The sequence below is a fragment of the Heptranchias perlo genome, chromosome 12 (genome assembly GCF_035084215.1).
Source record: "Heptranchias perlo isolate sHepPer1 chromosome 12, sHepPer1.hap1, whole genome shotgun sequence".
In the NCBI taxonomy this organism is placed as follows: domain Eukaryota; kingdom Metazoa; phylum Chordata; class Chondrichthyes; order Hexanchiformes; family Hexanchidae; genus Heptranchias; species Heptranchias perlo.
The window spans coordinates 44,240,916-44,261,988 of NC_090336.1; positions in this window are offsets into that span (position 1 = coordinate 44,240,916).

Below are 21,073 nucleotides of genomic sequence, written 5' to 3' on the forward strand. Positions count from 1 at the left end.
AAATCTCGCCACCTCTCTACCTCGCTCTCCTCCTTTTTGAGACGTTCCTTAAAACCTACCTCTTTGGCCAAGCTTTTGGCCACCTGTCCTAATACCTCCTTGTGTGGCTCGGTGTCAAATTCTGTTTGATAACGCTCCTATGAAGCGCCTTGGGATGTTTTACTATGTTAAAGGCGCTATATAAATGCAGGTTGTTGTTGTTAAAAGGGAGTCTGCTTAGGAGTTGTGTCAAGTAGCAGCATGTTTATCCAACAATTTCTTTATTCATTATTGCATCTATTCACATCATCTTAAAGCTGCATTCCATCTGCCATATGAAGGTATTAGCCAAGGGAACTGTAATTGAGCTCTGCACACTCCAAGACTTAAGCACATAGTCTAGGCTGCCATTTCAATGCAGCATTGAGAGACTACTGAGTTGCTGTCTTTCAGACGAGATGTTAAACTAAGGCCGCCTGCCTGTTTATGTGCACTTTAAAGATTCTGTGGCACTTTTCAAAGAAGAGCAGAGAGTTCTCCCAGTGTCCTGGCCGATACTGATCCCTCAACCAATACTGCCAAAGCAGATTAACTGGGCGTTCATCTCATTGCTATTTGTGGGACCTTGCCTTCTATAAATTGGTGGCTGTGCTTACCCATAAAACAACAGTGACTGTCATTCAAAAGTAGGTCATTGGCAGTGAATGGCTTTGGGCTGATCTGATGATTTGAAAAGTAAATGCAAGTTAATTTGTTCATACATATATGCTGGTTCTAGAAAAGGAAAAACAGGATCAGAGGAAACATGCAGTACAGGCTAATCAAGGTGTTCAAGGTAATTGCAATCTGATATGCCTTACACAACCTTGCCTTGCAAAGAGCCATTGCTATTGAAGAAATACAGCCTCCAGAGATGATGCTGGCCATTAGCCACTATGTGAGTCTGTGAACATGTCGCATGCAAATAACTTTTATGGGTTGAATGCTTATTATTTGCTCCTTGCCTCATTTTGAGAGCCGCAAGTGCCCCTTTACTGCCTGTGATCTGCTTTGGGAGCTCTAACACTTTGCAAAGGAACTGACTTCATGTTAGAGCGCAAGGTCAATTCGTAGCTCTCCAGTGGTATGCAGCACCAAAAAACAGCATTTCCGCTGCTGCTGCGTCATCGGAACAGCATTATGGGCCCCATTATCTCTAATTATTTCTTTGAGCAACGAATTAATTCAATAAAATGAGTGTTAAAATTGGCTAAGATAGAAGTCGTTAATATGTGATAGAAGCCCGCATTGCTAAAATTACCCAATATCTACTAATGATAGTAGCGAACATCTCAACATGTTTTATGTTGGAATAAAAGACTTTGAGCTGATTAAACCATTATGGCTGCACCTTGTGCTTTAATCAGCTTTCAGAGCCATATTTCAGTATAAAACACATTGAGACATTCATTATTATCATATCATGTAGCAATTTCAATTGTACATTACTGTAATATCATTAGTATCAATATGGGACTGCGATGAGCTTTCTGCATACTCTGGTAACTGGGAAGCCAAATTGGAAAACGGCTAATAGGACAAACGTTACATCTGAATGATTTTCTATGTGCATTTATGATTCAAAGGTATGTTAATTTATTATGAAGCTATTCATTTTTGTGACTAAGTCCCAGGGAGAGATGCAAAGAAAAAATTAAGGTTTTGTATGCACTTCAACTCACTGTATAGTGAGGTAGTAAAGAATTAATGACATCGTAACTAAAGACTTGTGCAATCTCTACGTGAAATATTCTCTGTTTTCAATGGCACCTGTGTTGGGTTGAATTGTGACTTCTAAAGATGAGAGCTCAATTTCCCTGCTACTTCCTAAGCTGTCTTTACAATTGGATTGTTTTTCCAAAATATGCTTAGTAAATCAATATCTAGCTTGCAAGAGTTATTTGTAGTTATATAGTGCTTTTAACATAGCAAAATGCTGCAAGTCGCTTCTGGGTCTTCCTCATCCGCCTTCATTCATTCTATCGTTCCTCTACCAATTAGTTCCCAGAATTTCTGCTTATTATTCATTCATGGGATGTGGGTGTCGCTGGCAAAGCCAGCATTTATTAGCCATCCCTAATTGCCCTTGAGAAGGTGGTGATGAGCTGCCGCCTTGGACCACTGCAGTCCGTCTGTTGAAGGCACTTTAACAGTGCTGTTAGGTAGGGAGTTCCAGGATTTTGACCCAGCGACGATGCAGGAATGGCGATATATTTCCAAGTCAAGATGGTGTGTGAATTGGAGGGAAACGTGCAGGTGGTATTCCCATGCGCCTACTGCCCTCATCCTTACAGGTGGTACAGGTCGTGGGTTTGGGAGGTGCTGTTGAAGAAGCCTTGGTGAGTTGCTGCAGTGCATCTAGTAGATGGTACACACTGCAGCCACAGTGCGCCGGTGGTGGAGGGAGTGAATGTTTAACTGGTGGATGGTGTGCCAATCAAGTGGGCTGCTTTGTCCTGGATGGTGTCGAGCTTCTTGAGTGTTGTTGGAGTTGCACTCATCCAGGCAAGTGGAGAGTATTCCATCACACTCCTGACTTGTGCCTTGTAGATGGTGGCAAGGCTTTGGGGAGTCAGGAGGTGAGTCACTTGCCGCAGAATACCCAGCCTCTGACCTGCTCTTGTAGCCACAGTATTTATATGGCTGGTCCAGTTAAGTTTCTGGTCAATGGTGACTCCCAGGATGTTGATGGTGGGGGACTCAGTGATGGTAATGCTGTTGAATGTTTGGGGAGGTGGTCATTGCCTGGCACTTGTCTGGCGCAAATGTTACTTGCCACTTATCAGCCCAAGTCTGGATATTGTCCAGGTCTTGCTGCATCCGGGCACGGACTGCATCATTAACTGAAGCGTTGTGAATGGAACTGAACACTGTGCAATCATCAGTGTGCATCCCCATTTCTGACCTTATGATGGAGGGAAGGTCATTGATGAAGCAGCTGAAGATGGTTGGGCCTAGGACACTGCCCTGAGGAACTCCTGCAGCAATATCCTGGGCTGAGATGATTGGCTTCCAACAACCACTACCACCTTCTTTTGACTCCAGCCACTGGAGAGTTTTCCCCGATTCCCATTGACCTCATTTTACTCGGGCTCTTTGATGTCACACTCGGTCAAATGCTGCCTTGATTTCAAGGGCAGTCACTCTCTCCTTCCCTCTGGAATTCGGTTCTTTTGTAATGAGGTCTGGAGCCACGTGGTTCTGGCGGAATCCAAACTGAGCATCGGTGAGCAGGTTATTGGTGAGTAAGTGCCGCTTGATAGCACTGTCGACGACACCTTCCATCACTTTGCTGATGATTGAGAGTAGACAAATGGGGCGGCAATTGGCCGGATTGGATTTGTCCTGCTTTTTGTGGACAGGACATACCTGGGCAATTTTCCACATTGTCGGGTAGATGCCAGTGTTGTAGCTGTACTGGAACAGTTTGGCGAGAGGCACAGCTAGTTCTGGAGCACAAGTCTTCAGCACTACATACGGGATGTTGTCGGGGCCCATAGCCTTTGCTGTATCCAGTGCACTCAGCCGTTTCTTTATATCACGTGGAGTTAATCGAATTGGCTGAAGACTGGCTTCTGTGATGGTGGGTAATTGGGAGGAGGCAGAGATGGATCATTCAGTCGGCATTTCTGGCTGACTTCTGCAAACGATTCAGCCTTGGCTTTTGCACTCATTGAGGATGGGGATTATGTTCCAAATTTAATTCTTATCCAGTGAATTCTAGTGCATCAATTTCTACTCCATATTCCGTAATTTCCTAAATATCAATTACCTTAAATGCTCAGCAGTTTGATTGTTTTGCTGCCATTAATAGAAAACCTGATCCAAGCAAAGAACAATTGAAATATCCCATTGGAGGGTGAGGTTGCATCTTCACAAGACTGATCTAAAGATCAATCCCAATAACTGAATCCCTCCTACAAGACTGGAGAAGATGGCCGGGCACTTCCTCGGAGCAGCTCCTGTTCTGCCACTGTAACTTTGCCGGAAGTGCAGCGGAAATGCAGTTCACGCTTGTACATGGAGTTTCATCGCACTTCTGGCAAAGTTACGGCAGTGGAGCCGGAAAAGCTCCCACAAAATTCCAGGCCGATGGGTTCATCTCCCCTCTCCACCTTCCCCAACCACACTCCACTACAGCACAGAGAACAGATACGTCCTATTACTTTTTTCTTCCGTTTCCTGCCTGGAAGCTGGCCATTTGACAGGCTGGCTGGCTGCAGGGCGGGGAATATCAGCGGCAGGGATCCTTGGGGATGTTCCTCAGCGAGGAGGAGGAACCGGAGGAGGAGGAACCGGAACCACCACGGAAGGGAGGGAGCCAAAGATCGGGACTGCAGCAGGGAGGTCCGCGATTGGCGAGGGGGGGGGGGGGGAGGCCGAAGCTTTCCTTGAAAGGGCCTGGGGAAGCACTCCTGGCCCACAAGGAGTGCTGTAAGAGGCACTTAACTTCTCGAGCTGGCAGCACCCGCCTCCTTTTTACTGCCGGGTTTCCCGAGCCCTGGGAAACCCGCCCGGCAACTGTTAAATTGAAATCTGGCTCCCAATTGCACTGTGGGAGCATGATTTAAATATGTTAATAAAGTGTCCCGCCTCCTGAACGGTGAAATACTTGCACACAAAGAAACTCGCCACCGCAAAAACATACGCGGTGGTTTGGGGATGCCATCAGTGTTAGGTTTTTAACCTCCTCCCTCCTCCCGCCCACCATGGGTGGTTAATATCAAGGCCTAAAGCTTTTTGGGACAGGTCGGCACTGTGGGATTACCTGTTGGTCAGCGGTCCAGGACTTCCTCTTAGTTAGTGGTCTGGGGCTGGATGGAGGTCAGAATTAGAGGTTAAGAACCTGCTGTTTGCTACAGGGTTTTGAGTTCTGTGAAGACCATCAGCAGTGGAGTTCATTTGAACTGGCTTTGGCCTTCAATGGGCCAAATTGACAGGCTGGCCGGCTGCTAGGCGGGAAAACCAGCGGCAGGAGGCTGATTTTTGTGGCAATGAAAGGAGGCAACAGCTGAAGGATTCTGAGAAGCTGGCCATTGCAGAGTCAGAGATCAGCAATAGAATACCCTGCCTCCATGGTGCCAGCATGATTGATTTCAATCTGTATTTTTCCCCATTATAGGACCATTGGGTCCTGCTTATGATGCAGTGGAGGGAACGATGGTCAGATATCAAAAGAGCTCCAGAACTGTTTTCATCGGATAGCAGAATCAGTGATTTCACAAAAAAAAATGAATGATTCAGAGTTTGTCCTTTGAGTAGCTGAGCCACACAGTTCATGATGGTGCCAGGATTGATCCCTAATCTGTGGAAGTTAACTGAACTCAGCTGAGTTGAAGGTAGTACTATTATTGCAGGGAAGGGAAAACCAGCAAGGTTTCCCACCACCAACTGATTGCTATCCAGCGACTCCTGCTGGAAATGGATGTTGGGTGGCGGCCGGATAAGGCTCAGCCGTGATATCCCATTGGTAATCAACCCACTGATACTTGTTGTCAAGACTCACATTAGAATGATGGCCATTTGGTCGAGCGACTAGAGTGTGACATGGAACTGTATCCCACTGAAGTCAATGCTTTCACAATAGGTCAGAAAAAAGTTTTTTTTTAAAGTTTTAAAGATGATTCTGTTAGCTTACACAACCACAATTTTGCAGCAATCAAATACTATACTGAAACAGGTTTTTTTTAATGCCTTGAAGAAAGCCCGAGTATGCTCCACGGAGAGCAGACATCGGGCAGAAAAGGATGATCTTGCACACAGATTGTGTGAAATTATTGGTATTACTAGGTCAGGGGAACAGACTAATAATAAGTCACACAGGAGCATGATTTCTAACAATTTAAAAATATTGCCTAGCAACCAACACAAAATATGTGTGAGCTTGCTCCTTGTTAAAAATTGGGAGAATGGATCAATGACTTGCACTTCATAAATATGGGGTTGACAGCACAGACAAGATATTTAATAGAGACTCTATTAGCCACAATAAATCTTCCAGCATTGGCTCTTTGTTTGATGAATATTTTTGTCTTTAGGACTGTTTTATACCCATTTGAGCTAGATAGGGTAAGCTGGGTTTCATTAGCAATGGTATTTAGCTCTTTTAAATCTCCCTTTTTCTGAGTAATTTTACCCTTCGAACTAGTGTACATTTTTAGCAGCATTATTAGACTTTCAATGTTACCTGTTTCCGTATACACCTTTCATGTCGCTTGTATTCAAGGCATATACTTTAATATAGAACATGTGCTTAATTTTTAAAAAAATTTGTTCATGGGGTGTGGGCATCGCTGGCAAGGCCAGCATTTATTGCCCATCCCTAATTGCCCTTGAGAAGGTGGTGGTGAGCTGCCTTCTTGAACAGCTGCAGTCCGTGTGGTGAAGGTTCTCCCACAGTGCTGTTAGGGAGGGAGTTCCAGGATTTTGACCCAGCGACGATGAAGGAACGGCGATATATTTCCAAGTCGGGATGGTGTGTGACTTGGAGGGGAATGTGCAGGTGGTGGTGTTCCCATGTGCCTGCTGCTCTTGTCCTTCTAGGTGGTAGAGGTCGGGGGTTTGGGAGATGCTGTTGAAGCCTTGGCAAGTTGCTGCAGTGCATCCTGTAGATGGTACACACTGTAGCCACAGTGTGCCGGTGGTGAAGGGAATGAATGTTTAGGGTGGTGGATGGGGTGCTAATCAAGCAGGCTGCTTTGGCCTGGATGGTGTCGAGCTTCCTGAGTGTTGTTGGAGCTGCACTCATCCAGGCAAGTGGAGAATATTCCATCACACTCCTGACTTGTGCCGTTTCGATGGTGGAAAGGCTTTGGGGGGTCAGGAGGTGAGTCACTCGCCACAGAATACCCAGCCTCTGACCTGCTCTTGTAGCCACAGTATTTATATGGCTGGTCCAGTTAAGTTTCTGGTCAATGGTGACCCCCAGGATGTTGATGGTGGGGGATTCGGCGATTGTAATGCCGTTGAATGTCAAGGGGAGGTGGTTAGACTCTCTCTTGTTGGAAATAGTCATTGCCTGGCACTTGTCTGGCGCAAATGTTACTTGCCACTTATCAGCCCAAGCCTGGATATTATCCAGATCTTGCTGCATGTGGGCACGGACTGCTTCATTATCTGAGGGGTTGCGAATGGAACTGAACACTGTGCAATAATCAGCGAATATCCCCATTTCTCACCTTTTTATGATGGAGGGAAGGTCATTGATGAAGCAGCTGAAGATGGTTGGGCCTAGGACACTGCCCTGAGGAACTCCTGCAGCAATGTCCTGGGGCTGATGATTGGCCTCCAACAACCACTACCGTCTTTGTGCTAGGTGTGACTCCAGCCACTGGAGAGTTTTCCCCCTGATTGTGAAGTACATCTAGGATCATTCATATTATTACAATTATTCATTTCAGTCGTTAACAGCATCATTTTGCTGTAAGTTTATTCTGAATTGTTCTTTAGCTTTTGCTGCTGATAGTGCTTCCTATGGAAGTCACTCTTAGTTTGATCCTCAATCCTTAACACTGTAAGAAGTTATCAAACACCTTTTCATTGTGTTCATAAAAACATTTATTATTATTTTGCGCCCCGCTTTTAAGTCCCTCTTGCTACATGGGTAAGGCCCAGAGTCAGACAAACGACTTATTATCAGACTTCTCTAAGAATTGTTCTTGAAATCATTGCTGGGAGGTGCATAGCATTCCACTGAACAATCATTATCTCTCTAATCAGTATCTTCACTTTTTTTTAAGGGAAAATTGAGGTATTATTGGTTGATGCAACACAAATGTTTTGTTCTTTCTACTCCACTCTGCTTAAATTTTCTGGACAAGGTAGAAGAAAGAATGGATGCTAAAGAGATGCACTGACATCAGAGGTAGTCTGCCCACATGCATCCTTATCCACGGAGTCATACAAACATACGATAATGCGTTATCAGGAAAAGACCAATGGTCCATCAAGCCTGTCCTACACAGTTGTGGTGCCGTATGCATCACAATACATACACTCCCCTTGGAGAGGCAAAAAAGCGGATTAAAGCACAGGCCAAATGGAGTAAATTTTTTTTAAAAAGGAAAATTCCTCTCTGACCACCTTAGGCGATCAAAACTAGTCCAAGAGATCACATTGCTCCTCCTCTTACGTTTCAGGGCACCTACCTCTTGTACGAGGTGATCCCCACCGCAGCCGGAAACAGATCTAGCTCAAAGAATACAGCGACTCAGCATTCACCGCACGAGCTGGCAACCGTTCCACAGGTTCACTAGTCTCTGAAAAAAGAACCACCTAACATCCAACCTAGTTCTGCCCTTGCATATCTTGTAACTGTGACCTCTGGCCCTCCCTCACCTATCCAATTGAAATAATTGGTCTACATAAACATAATCTAGCCCCTTCATTATTTTATAAACCTGAATTAAATCACCCCTAAGTATCTGCTTCTTTAAAGTTTAGAGACGCAGCTCATTTAGCCTATCTGGATAACTAAGGTGTTTTAAACTGGGAATTAATCTGGTGGCCCTCCTCTACACCCTTTCCAAACCTTCGATATCCCACACCATGTGACGAGACCAAAACTGGACGCAGTATTCTAACTGAGGCCTAACCAAGGTCTTGTTCAAGGACAAAATGGCATGCTCTGCTTTAAAGTGAACTGTCCTATGAATACACCCTCCGGGGAAGTACTGGACGACGAAGGGTACTCTGTTGGTTGTTCGTCGTCCAGTACTTCCCCGGAGCGGAGAAACTACGCCATGTTCTCCGCAGCCTTCAACATGTCATCAATGATGACAAACACCTCGCTATGGCCATCCGAACACCTCCACTACTCGCTTTTAAACAGCCACCCAACCTCAAACAAACAAACCATCGTTCGCAGCAAATTACCCAGCCTTCAGGAGAACAGCGTCCACGACACCACACAACCCTGCCACGGTAACCTCTGCAAGACATGCCAGATCATCGACACAGATACCACCATCACACGAGAGGACACCACCCACCAGGTGCACGGTTCATACTCCTGTGACTCTGCCAACGTTGTCTACCTCATACGTTGCAGGAAAGGATGCCCCAGAGCATGGTACATTGGTGAGACCATGCAGACGCTGCGACAACGGATGAACGGACACCGCGCAACAATCGCCAGACAGGAGGGTTCCCTCCCAGTCGGAGAACACTTCAGCAGTCAAGTACATTCAGCCACCGACCTTTGGGTAAGCATACTCCAAGGCGGCCTTCGAGACACACAACAACGCAAAATCGTCGAGCAGAAATTGATAGCCAAGTTCTGCACCCATGAGGACGGCCTCAACCGGGATCTTGGGTTCATGTCACGCTACACGTAACCCCACCAGCGAACAAATGTTATCTGTTTTTAATGTAACGGGTCATTTGCTATCTTCCTTCCGGATGTCTCTATGTCGCTGCCTATCTCTCTTTTTTGGGGGGGTTTGTATATTCGGTGGCCTTGTAGGTGACACCTCTCTGTCTGCTCACTGTGATTGCCTTGGCAACGGGCAGTAATCACCAGGCATTGTTCTGTGATTTATAAATGCGTAGGATTCGAAGATTTCATTTCCACAACATTTACCTGAGGAAGGAGGAAGCCTCCGAAAGCTTGTGAAATTTAAAATAAATTTGTTGGACTATAACTTGGTGTTGTAAAATTGTTTACAATTGTCTGTAACTGGGCTGTACAAAGCCTGCTCCACATTGTTTCCCCACCACTGTACGCTCAGAAATGGAAAATCTATCCCTGTATTTTTCCAGGACATGGCAGTAGAGCAGTGGCCCCATATTACCCTTCATAAAATAGTTTCAAGAGGTGGGCACTTGAAATAATCACAAAAATTTGCAAACTAACAAGGAAACATTGCAGCTGAACTATTTCAAAGAAGCACTACAGAATCTCTCCCTGGTTCTCTTCATTACCTTTTTGGTAGATTGCTGCCTTTGGGATTAATAGATCGACCACTAAATTAGTTACATCAGATAGATAAAAACAGAAAATTAAAAAAATAGAAGTATGTAATAAAATCGAAGAAAGAAATTATAAAAGCAATTAAGGAAGATTAAGTTGGCAGGAGAGTACTGTATTCCCTGAATAGGATCAATAATTATTTTTAAATGATCCCATTATCTCCTCCATGTCTGCAAATTGTGCTTCCATTTAAATCCCTGATTCTCCTTCAGTACATATAATCAGAGAAACTGCCCTTTTGGAGCAACAGTATCCATTGGCAGGTGTTGGGAGTCCCGTTATTCACTGTCTCTCTTTTGAATTCAACTTTTCAAGTCATGCATTTTAACTCAGTGAGAAATTCAATGAAGCCTAATCAGAGGTGCAAATACAAAGTGGACAAATTGGATATACCAGTGCAAATCATGTAGCATTGCCCATGGTGAGGCTGGGGACATATTGGTCTCAACATGGGCCTGCTAAGTATGAACAGGAAGCCTACCTCATATTCCCATCAGATGCAAAGATGAGTGAGGTGAGAATTAAGAAAAAGCACTCACCTCAAAAAAAATCCTGCCAGCAGAAACAGTTGGTTTGCTAATCGGGAACAAATTAAACAGACAGAAAGCATCACCAGCTCTCAGTGGGAGAGTGTGTCCCACTTCCAGCAGTATTGCTCTGCTCTGCTCACATAATCAGGAATCAGCGTCTGGGTTTTAAAGCATGAATATTTCAAATATGCTGCCATTATGCAGACATCAATATCAACATCGGTGAGTGTAATGGCTATTTTCTGTTTTAAGGTTTACAATCTGGTCGTAGCATTAGCAAAGAGCAATCATAGTCAGGAGGAACTCTACATTCATTCTTAGAGACCAAGCCTTTTTATCAAATTTGTAGAAGTTCAAGTTAATTTCAATTCAGATTCAGATGTGCCTGTTTCACGCTGTTTCTAAATACAATTCTGATCTGTCGGCACCCTTAAATGTTTGTTGAACACAGCAGGTTTTTGTAATTCAACTTGAACAAAGGCACAAAAATCTGGAGAAAGACAGCAAAGGATCATTGATCAGGAGATGATCTGAGAGAAAGAAATGCCACAGATTGAGAACACAGAGAATAACCAAGGAAGATCGACGGGCTGTGAAAGAAAGAAATAAAGAACTTGCATTCATATAGCGTCTTTCACGACCGTGGGAATTTCCGAAGCGTTTTATAGTCAATGAAGTATCTTTAAAGTGTAGTCATTGTTGTAGTGTAAGAATTATAGAGTCATCTGCACATGTATGTGCTTACCTGCTTCCCAGATGGTAAATATATAGGCAAAGAAGCATCTGGAGGGGGGGTACATCCTGGTGTAAGTGCGGAGATGGGCTGGCCTGGGACTTCTGCCACTGACCCTGCCAAAATTGGCATGATCAGGGGTGTAAGTACCTTTTATCAGTCCAATAATGGGCACCTTTGCCACAAGGGATGCATCCAGGACGCCTGCCTGCCGAAGAAGTTGGGAAGTCCAGTCAGTCAGTGAGTGGCCTCCCGGAAACGGCTGTAAGCTGCCCCTTTGTAACGGGTCCATTTTAAAAGATGGTTTAAAATTAAAAATCTCTCCCATGTGGGCTCCCACTTCTGCTGCTGGTTATCCGGGATGCGCAGCCTTACCAGGTGTACCTCTGCTCATCCTACGCCAAGTCATCCTGAAGATGGGGAAAGTCGGAAATCCCGACCTCCCTCTCCCTCCCCCTTTATGTTGATGAACTTGTTTGAGGAAGTCAAAGGCTTCGCCCCCAACAGGTCATTCGGAAATTAGAGTGTAAGGTCAGTAAACGGCATATCTGAATCCAGGACTAATTGGGCTCCGACCAAAGTTGTGATGGAAGTGTTCTGGAAGGATCATTGATTTCTCCATTCATTTTTTAAAAATGAATAACTAGGAACTAATGTATTTTTGCTGAAGTGTAATGCAATGACTGCATGCAATTTTTCCCTGTTCAGCTCATTTCCATAATTATTCACAACACCAAATGCAGCAAGTTTTTAATTGCCCGGGAGGCCCGAGATGTTTTCAAACTCTGCTTCAGACAGCACTGGATTTATACCTCGAACACTATCATGTCCAAGCATTCTGTACGGCTATAATGTCTTCCGTAGTCAGATTGGCACCTAACTCAGTCAAAAGTCCCCCGTATCTTGTGAAAGTAGCAGTAGAAATGCAACCTAAAACTGACGCAGTGAAGTGGGTAAGCCAGATGCCAGAGCTAAAAAAACAATTTTTAAAAGTTTAAATGGAAGATTGATTATTATATTGGAAATTATCCTTGAATATTCCAGTTTTTACTGATCTCATATGTGATTTCAACTTTTAGTAATCATTTGAATTGTAATTAAGTGATGTACCTGGCTTCATAGGATTTATTTAGATGTTCAATAATATTAAGAATTTGTTTTTAGTTACATGAATGTTGTATGGTTTATTTTAGTAATGGTAGACTGGAAGTTAATTAAATGTCATTGAAAGTAGACAAGTGCTGTGCACACAATCTCCACATAAATCAGGGCTGTTTAATTGTGCCTTCATCATACTGTCATGGAGTTATATGTATAGTTTTTGTGTCCTGGAAAAGTTCTGCTCAGAATAACTAGAAGCTAATGTATATCTAGCTGCAATGTAATGCAATGACTGTATGTAATTTTTCCCTGTTCAGCTCATTTCCATAATTACTTACAACACCAAATGCAGCTTTATCCTTGAGCAGGGAGCAAGCTTAATGGAGGGAAGGGGGAGGGAGAATGACCATGAAATTGCAGTGTCGGTGAAATAGATGCATAGGAGGAAAACATTCTTGCAGCATTTAGGAAGGGTAAAAAAATATTTCAATCTGTTGGAAGCCATAGGCAAGGAAGAAGGAGGAGAGGGTGAAAAGATGAGAAAAGTTAAGTGAAAAGAACCCGAATTTGGAGCAAATATGCAAAGTCTATGGGCAAGTGAAGGAGCAACCAGCACCCAATCCCTGTTTCATGTCTGGCAAAATGGATGTTGTACTGCACGAGATGGGTTCAGAATGTCATGCCCCATAGCACCCTTTAAATCTTCACTTCTGAATTGCACAGCTACCTAGTAATCCTGAACACCTATTGTACATAGGCGTGTAGATGAGAGAGTCTCGATATGGTGGAAACAAAAGGGCCTGGAATTTCATCTGGGTTCAAACTGGAAGGTAGGCCCAAAAATGCGCTCATTCTGCTGATGTGAAGTTACGCTCAAATTTCCTGCCGATCATACTATATCATGCAGGTAAATGGGCATATATCAGTGTAAACAATCGGAGCCCAAGGAATGCACCAAACTCGCATCATATATTCCTTCTTTAAGTATGAAAATTAAAGTTTCAGCTCATTCAACCATCAATCATGCACATCAGTTTAAGAACCTGCAATTGGGGAAGCTTTTCAATTTTTAATGTGACTTATAGTTATGGTATAAAATGCATTGAAAGAAACAGAAAATACAGTGCAGATTTCAGCGAGGATAATATTTTTTAAATTGCTAAAAATTTGCATTAAAACACCAGAAAAATTGTCTTTGTTTCCTGCTGCATCTGAAAATCTGGTAATAATTCTAAGACCGCCTCTGAACAAGCGCAATTGCAGGAAACTCGTATATGAGGCTGTGTAACCTTAGGGCGGGGGCCAGTTTTATGAGCAGAGGTGCGCTCAGGCAGAGGGATCAATAGACAGCCGTGGAAGATCTGGGCGTATTATGGTTACACGCATAACTCATGCCCAAAATTCCGTGATTTTTTTCAGCCAAGTAATCGGTTTGCGCCTGGGTTACGCATGTCTCTGGGCCCAAATATGGAGGAAATTCAAGGCCCAGGAAATATGAAGGATGTCAATATAAAGCCACTTCCCACAGCCCATTAAATTATTGAAATTAAGCTTCCATATCTCTTTGGTGGGAGCTTCCTGTGCTGTTGAAAACAACTGGAAATGCATATGATGCACATTATGGGCAGAGATCAAGTGCAACCTTTTTCCACCCACATTTCTGCTCCATTATGCTCCACGTGTACCCATTTATGGAGTGTAACGGAACCTAAAATCAGGGCAGTACTGTATACCCACCCCACTTTTGAGGAATTACAGGTTGATCTCTATCCAGCCTCCTGACCCACCCTCATAACACCGGTTACAATCCAGGACGAACAGCAATAGCGACCAGAAAATGTACATCATGTTTATTCTGTACATCAGCTAAAGATAAATAAGCTTCAAAAATTTGCACGCAAAGAAGCTTTCGCTGAGCAAAGTACGTTGCTGCAAAATCATTTAACATTTCCAGTGCCTTACATGAACTCTACAGTTAGGCAGCATTTCCTATTCATGACATCCAGAAGTCATATAGCTCTTTTAAGAGCTTCCATTTTTTTGTAATTCTGTCTCTCTGTTTCATTCTCCCTGCAATCTTTTCTGCCTTCCTTTCCTTTCTCTTCTGTTCCTTTGCTGCAATGGCAATATTGGCGACGAACATAAGTTAGACAGTTGTGCTCCCCTGTCCTCCACAACTTGCTGGAAAAATAATCAGAATACGCCGCAGCGAGCATAGCAGCAGATCGGGAGCGGCCCGACCAGTGGATTGTTAGAATTCATTTTGCTGTTGATTTCTGCGAGAATTTCAACCTAATTTATTTATACCTGGCTGCAAGAAATAAAACGGGAGTACGTTTTGAATTATCTAAGCTGGCAAAACCACACTGACTCCCAGTGATGGGAGTAAGTGAAGTGTCAGTGGGCACCACCTGCAATTGTAGTGGGCACCTGCCGCCTTGTGCTGCATCGTGAGATGGCCCTGCCTGGCTCTCCTCTCTTTCTAACATTTGCCTGAGGAAGGAGAAAATCTCCGAAAGCTTGTGAATTTAAAATAAAATTGCTGGACTATAACTTGGTGTTGTAAAATTGTTTACAATTGTCTACCATAGTTAGATGGGGTTGACTGGAGAGGCTAGGTACAGTATTGTGCTGAGAGGCAACAACCTACACCACCAATCCCTCTGCTACTGGGCACTGTTTCATCATACTCACTGATCTGTGGGCAGCCTTTTGGAAATGCAGTCTGGGCATTCACAAGAGAGAGATTTCTATCACTAGGGGCTCTACGGAGCTGCCATGTGTTCCATTATGAATTGTAGTTCAGATTATCAGTAAATCACAACTTCAAAGGTGCACAGCGAAAGTTCAGTCCTCCACACTTGCCATTAGACCTTACAGGTTGTTTGGCACACTCTAATGACATGGCTCAGAAAATGGAGATGATGTGCGCCCTTTTCCAGTATTTTCTCCTGTGTACCCAGTACAAATGAAGCAGCTCTTTAAAAAGCAGCTGTGACCTTTTAAATGCTGCAGTTGTCCATTTATTTCCCACCCTCACTGACAGTAATCTACGACATGTAGGCTCAAACTGGGCCAGGAGCTATGAATAGCTAATGAGGCTGACTCGGGAAATCCCATGTGATTGACCCAACATGATTTCTCTTGCTGCTCTGAGGTCTAGCCTATTTAGCAACTGGACTGCAGAATTTCCATTACGATTCCAAAATGTGGTGGTGAACTGCGCAATTTCATACCTTCACAAAGATATACTGACATTATTTTGATTTTGTGATCTTTGCTAAATATGTAAATACATATTTTGAGTAAAATCAAAGGGTGGGAGCTGGCACCAGAAACGTTTGGGAAGCACTATTCAACTGCAGTAGATGCTTTTCCTCCTCACCACATTTTCCATGCTGGCCATCCTGCTAGCAAACACTGAGTTAGAATGACAATTTATGTTGCATTGCGAGTAATTTTGTGCTGTGTATCTACACTTATTGGGAATTGGGTTGAGTTTGCTCAAACTCATTTTACGTAGGATCCTTCCAAACAACAGAGAGTAGCTCTTTATTCATTCTGGCCTGAATTTTACCCGGGTTCTAAAGATGAAAGTATTAGCTGGTGCTCCAGGAGTGATAATTTAAAGCAGTTACCCTAGAAGTTCAGAATCAAGCCAATATACTCGATAGCCATAAGACCCTACAGTACAAAGAGACTGATTTTATGACTGTTGCAACTCTTTTTCATAGTCTCAAAAATAATTATAAATCTATACCTCAACAGCAATAACTCAATTCTGCTTGTGCGAGGGGCAAGTTTCAATTTGTTCAGATGGACCTTACCAGAAAATCAGAATTTTCAGGTTTTTTTTAAGTGGCAGCCATATAAACTACCTCAGCATTATTATATTTGAACACAGATGTTGGGCATAATTTTATTAGTGTGAGTTCAGTATTGTGCTTGTGGAGATCCTTATTTCATTCAGACCATTTGAGTTTATGGGCTAAATCTGTGGGCTGGCAGAGAGAAGAATAACATTTTATATAGTTTTGCATCCTTACTGCTGTCACCTTGCAGTTCTAATGCTGGTGAAAGATTCTCAATTCTACTCTCTTGGGAGAACAGTTAGAGCATGTGCAAGAAAGGAACTGTCCTGTACCTGTGATCCAGGATGAAACCTGAGATCCTATCGTTTTGTGCAACAATTCTTGTAGAAACAAAATACAGTGTATTTGCTTGATACAATGTTAAGAGCTTTTCAATAAACTCAGCAGCATTATTGATAAAGATGTGTCTGAAAAACAAATGGTTGCGTTTCTGTTTATATTTCAAAGCAAGTTCCTTGAAAAAATACATTTGTGGAAGTGAACCAATATACACAGTACAATACAGCAAGTTAGATTCTCTTCTTTTGTAGATCTCTTGAGCTAAACGCTATTTCCTGACTCGGCAGGAAATCTGTGACCTGGCTTCTACATATGGCAATCATGAGCCATCAATTTGGTAGTGTGCGGGAGGTGTAGCTGATTTCCCATCTTGTTTTTCTTCCAATGGGAAAGCACTTGGCTGCTGCTTGGAGCCAGCTCTAGATGACTTTGCTGAAATCAAGATCTCATGCAGTCTACTGAACGATCCCAAAAAAATCTTGAAAATTAGGCCAAAAGAATTCAAATAGGAATGAGTGCTGGAGGCGATTTTGATGGTGTTGTATATTGTCTAAGTGCGGATGAAAACAATTGACTGAACACTAACTAGAGCTATGAATCTGAGGCACACTCATCCTTTGTCTCGCAAAACAGCTGTGATTAAAAATAATGGAAATGTGCAACATCTGGATGGGAAACCATTTCAGTTTCACTGCTGAAGACTTGAATTCCTTTTTTAGATTTAGTGTAAGATTGTCAGGTAGAAGAAGCAGGTGACAGAAGAGTTAGGATTGTTTATTTTTTCTCATTTTTATATGTTGTTGATTTTAAAATGTTAAGTAGTTGACAGACCTAAAAAATAATGTAGTACCCCATCAAAATTACTGACATAATTGGCACAATATGCCTGCTGGAATTATATTTTTAATGAAGATGGGGAAGGGCAGTCCCCCAGAGGGAGAGGTGTATTCAATGTAATTAATTCTTTCCATTTTTAAAGACAATCAACACAGCACTCTTAGTGATTGACAATGGGGTTTTAAATTAATGTCCTACATTTCACAGTGCCTGATAGAAAATGAGCTGTACTTCAGAAATTTATTGGTTGAGACACAGAGTATGACTGTTTCATTTGAATATAGAAACATTAAACTTTTATAATGGTAGAAGTAATAAAGTCTACATTCCATAATAAAATGTTTGATAATCTCTTGGGCCAGTTTTAATCTCCCCAGGTGCATGCTATAATTTGAATGGAAAGCAATGGCTGAACAAACGTAACCTTGTATCCATGCACAGAAACATTATTTTGCTCTGTCCATTGAATTGCTGTCAGAAAGATATCATTATTTGCAATAGACATGAGACGTCCATATCTAGGAACACATTTGGAATCCAGATTTTAAATTATGAAGGGAATGAATAGACCTGTGGCACCTTCTCTAGAATGCTGCCCATTTTGGTACAATTTTCAATGATATGTTTGGTTCCACAGGTATTCAGGGGCTGTCTTCTTGGTGAACTGTAACTATTTCTCTTTGTTTGTAGCAGAATATATTGATTCCAATTAGTGTTCACTGACAGGGTAGGGGCTCAGTGACAACTAAAGGTTGTCACTGTATTTGGTATCAAAAACTGAGAGGAAAATTGAACAAACAAAAGGACTATCATAACTTTCACCTAGTTTAATACTATTGTCAATACACACTCGCAAAATGGATATGAAAAAATTGAGTATGGTGAGTTAATGCAGGTACTTCTCCTGTTGTTGTCATTGTGGCCATGTGTTGGTCGGACTCTTTTATTCTGTCTCCAGCTTGTGTAAATCTATCGATGACTGTCTTCTCTCTTTTGTATACCTCTTACTCTCTCAGTCTGTCTTTTAATCTCTGTACACCTCTCTGTACACTTTGTGTTCATCTCTCTAAGTATCCCTTTTTCTCTGTCTGGCTGACACTGTATGCATCTTATACACTTTCTCTGTCTTCGGTTCCCTTTCTATTGTGTGTCCCTATTTTCCTTTCACCTTTTGTACAGACCTGGTTGCTGACTGAGGGTTGTGAACTTCTGATAGCCACAAACATGATCTCACCTTTGGAAGTGTGAGTGCTAGTGTGTGTGTGTGTGTCATTTTGTTGTCTTTGTGCAGTGGATGAGGTGGGAGGGCGTACCAGTATGTTGGTTGTTAAGGAGTGGAGATTGGTTGTTGAATTGGGAGGGAATGGGTCCAAAGCTGGAGCTGAGGCTTAGAGAAAGTAGGGCAGCTGAGTCGGGATGCAGGTAAGTGAGGGCTTGGCTGCAGGGTAACTGTGGGCTAGGCTCGAGGGGCCATATGGCCTACTCGTGCTCCTATTTCCTATGTTCTTATTGGCCAAGATGGGGGATTAGCCCCTGGTAACTTCATGAGTGAAAATGCAGTTTTTTAGTAACGTAGTTAGATTTTCACCTGACATCTGTGCCTGATTCTCTAAACCCCACCCCCATTGTGCAAGGGAATTTACCCTATTATCGCTTCAGTCACTGCTGAAAGAGAAATGAATCCAAATTCATAGTACCATAGTAGGCACAGCACAGGAGGGGTCATTCGCCCATTCCCTTGCATTTTCCCCATAGCCTTGCAAATTTTTTTCACTTCAAGTATTTATCCAATTCCCTTTTGAAAGTTACGACTGAATCTGCTTTCACCACCCTTTCAGGCAGTGCATTCCAGATCATAACAACTCACTGCGTAAAAAAAATGTTTCCTCATGTCACCTCTGGCTCTTTTGCAGATCACCTTAAATCTGTGTCCTCTGGTTACTGACACTTCTCCCACTGGAAACAGTTTCTCCTTATTTACTCTATCAAAACCATTTATGATTTTTAACACCTCTACCAAATCTCCCCTTAATCTTCTCTGTTCTAAGGAGAACAACCCCAACTTTTTCTGTCTCTCCACATAACTGAAATCCCTCATCCCTGGTACCATTCTAGTAAATCTCCTCTGCCCCCTTTCTAAGGCCTTGACATCCTTCCTAAAGTGTGGCGCCCAGAATTGAACTCAATACTCCAAATGCGGTCTAACCAGTGTTTTCTAAAGGATTAGCATAACTTCCTTGCTTTTGTACTCTATGCTTCTATTATTAAAAAAGCACATTGGATCTTGGGCTTTAACAGCCTTCTCAACTTGTCCTGCCACCTTCAAAGATTTGTTTATGTGCACCCCCAGTTCTTTCTGTTCCTGCACCCCCTTTAAAATTGTACCATTTAGTTTATATTGCCTCTCCTCTTTCTTCCTACCAAAATGTTTCACTTAACACTTCTCTGCATTAAATTTCATCTGCCATGTGTCTGCCCATTTCACCAGTCTGCCTGTGTCCTCCTCAAGTCTGTCATTAGCGTCCACATCATTTACTACATTTCCAAGTTTCGTGTCATGTGCAAATTTTGAAATTATACCCTCAATACCTAAGTCCAGGTCATTAACATATATTAAAAAGAGCAGTGGTCCTAATACTGGCCCCGGGGGAACACTACTGTATACTTCCCTCTAGTCTGAAAAAAACCGTTCACCACTACTCTCTGCTTTCTGTCCCCAAGCCAATTTTGTATCCATGCTGCCGCCGTCCCTTTAATCCCATGGGCTTTAATTTTGCTTACAAGTCTATTATGTGGCACTTTATCAAATGCCTCTTGAAAGTCCATATAAACATCACCCGCACCATCCTCATCAAACCTGTCCATTACTTCATCAAAGAACTCAATCAAGTTAGTCAAACACGATTTTCCTTTAACAAATCCGTGCTGACTTTCATTTATTAGTCCATACTTTTCCAAGTGCCAATTAATTTTTTCCTGGATTATTTTCTCTAAAAGTTTCCTCATCACCAACTTTAGACTGACTGACCTGTAATTGCCAGGTTTATCTGCCAGTGTGAGAACTTAATTACTTTTAGATTTGTCTTTATATTTAACTTTAGAAATCCAACTTTCCGGTATTTTTTAAAACAATCCCAAATAATTGATCTTAATTCTGACAGTCAATGTTTAAGTCTGTCCTGAGCACTAGAGAACATGCAAGCAATCCTGCCCACAGAAAAACACATAGATGAGTAGGAACAAAAATGTAGTAGTGTACACGTACAGAGGGCAGTTTGTGCCTGTTGGCATGTACTGAACCGTTCAAACCCCAAATAACTCAAATGGGTAAAATTTAACCAAAATTCTCCAAATCAAATTTGGTACGAGTGCTGGGAAGACTGATTGCCTTGGAGTTCTGCTCATCCGTAAGCTCACCACCTATGTTCAGTTACCGAGGGACACTCTCCTTTCTTGGTCGCTTCTCCTGCTCTGCTTTCATATGCTTCAGTTAATCGAGAGCTCTGCTCCCTCAACATCCATCACCGTTGTCTTTGCATACAAGCTTCAAGGTCTTTGTACGCATTTTGAAGTCATTCAACGGACTCACTTCAGCTTACCCGAGGAACTTCCCAACCCATATTCTCTCGTCCTCTGACTTGGATTAATGCTTGTTCCCTGCTCCACTATTAAAAGCTGTTCTTTCAGTCACTTTTCCCTTGCTTTTTGCAGCTCGCTCTTAGTCTTTTTGCCT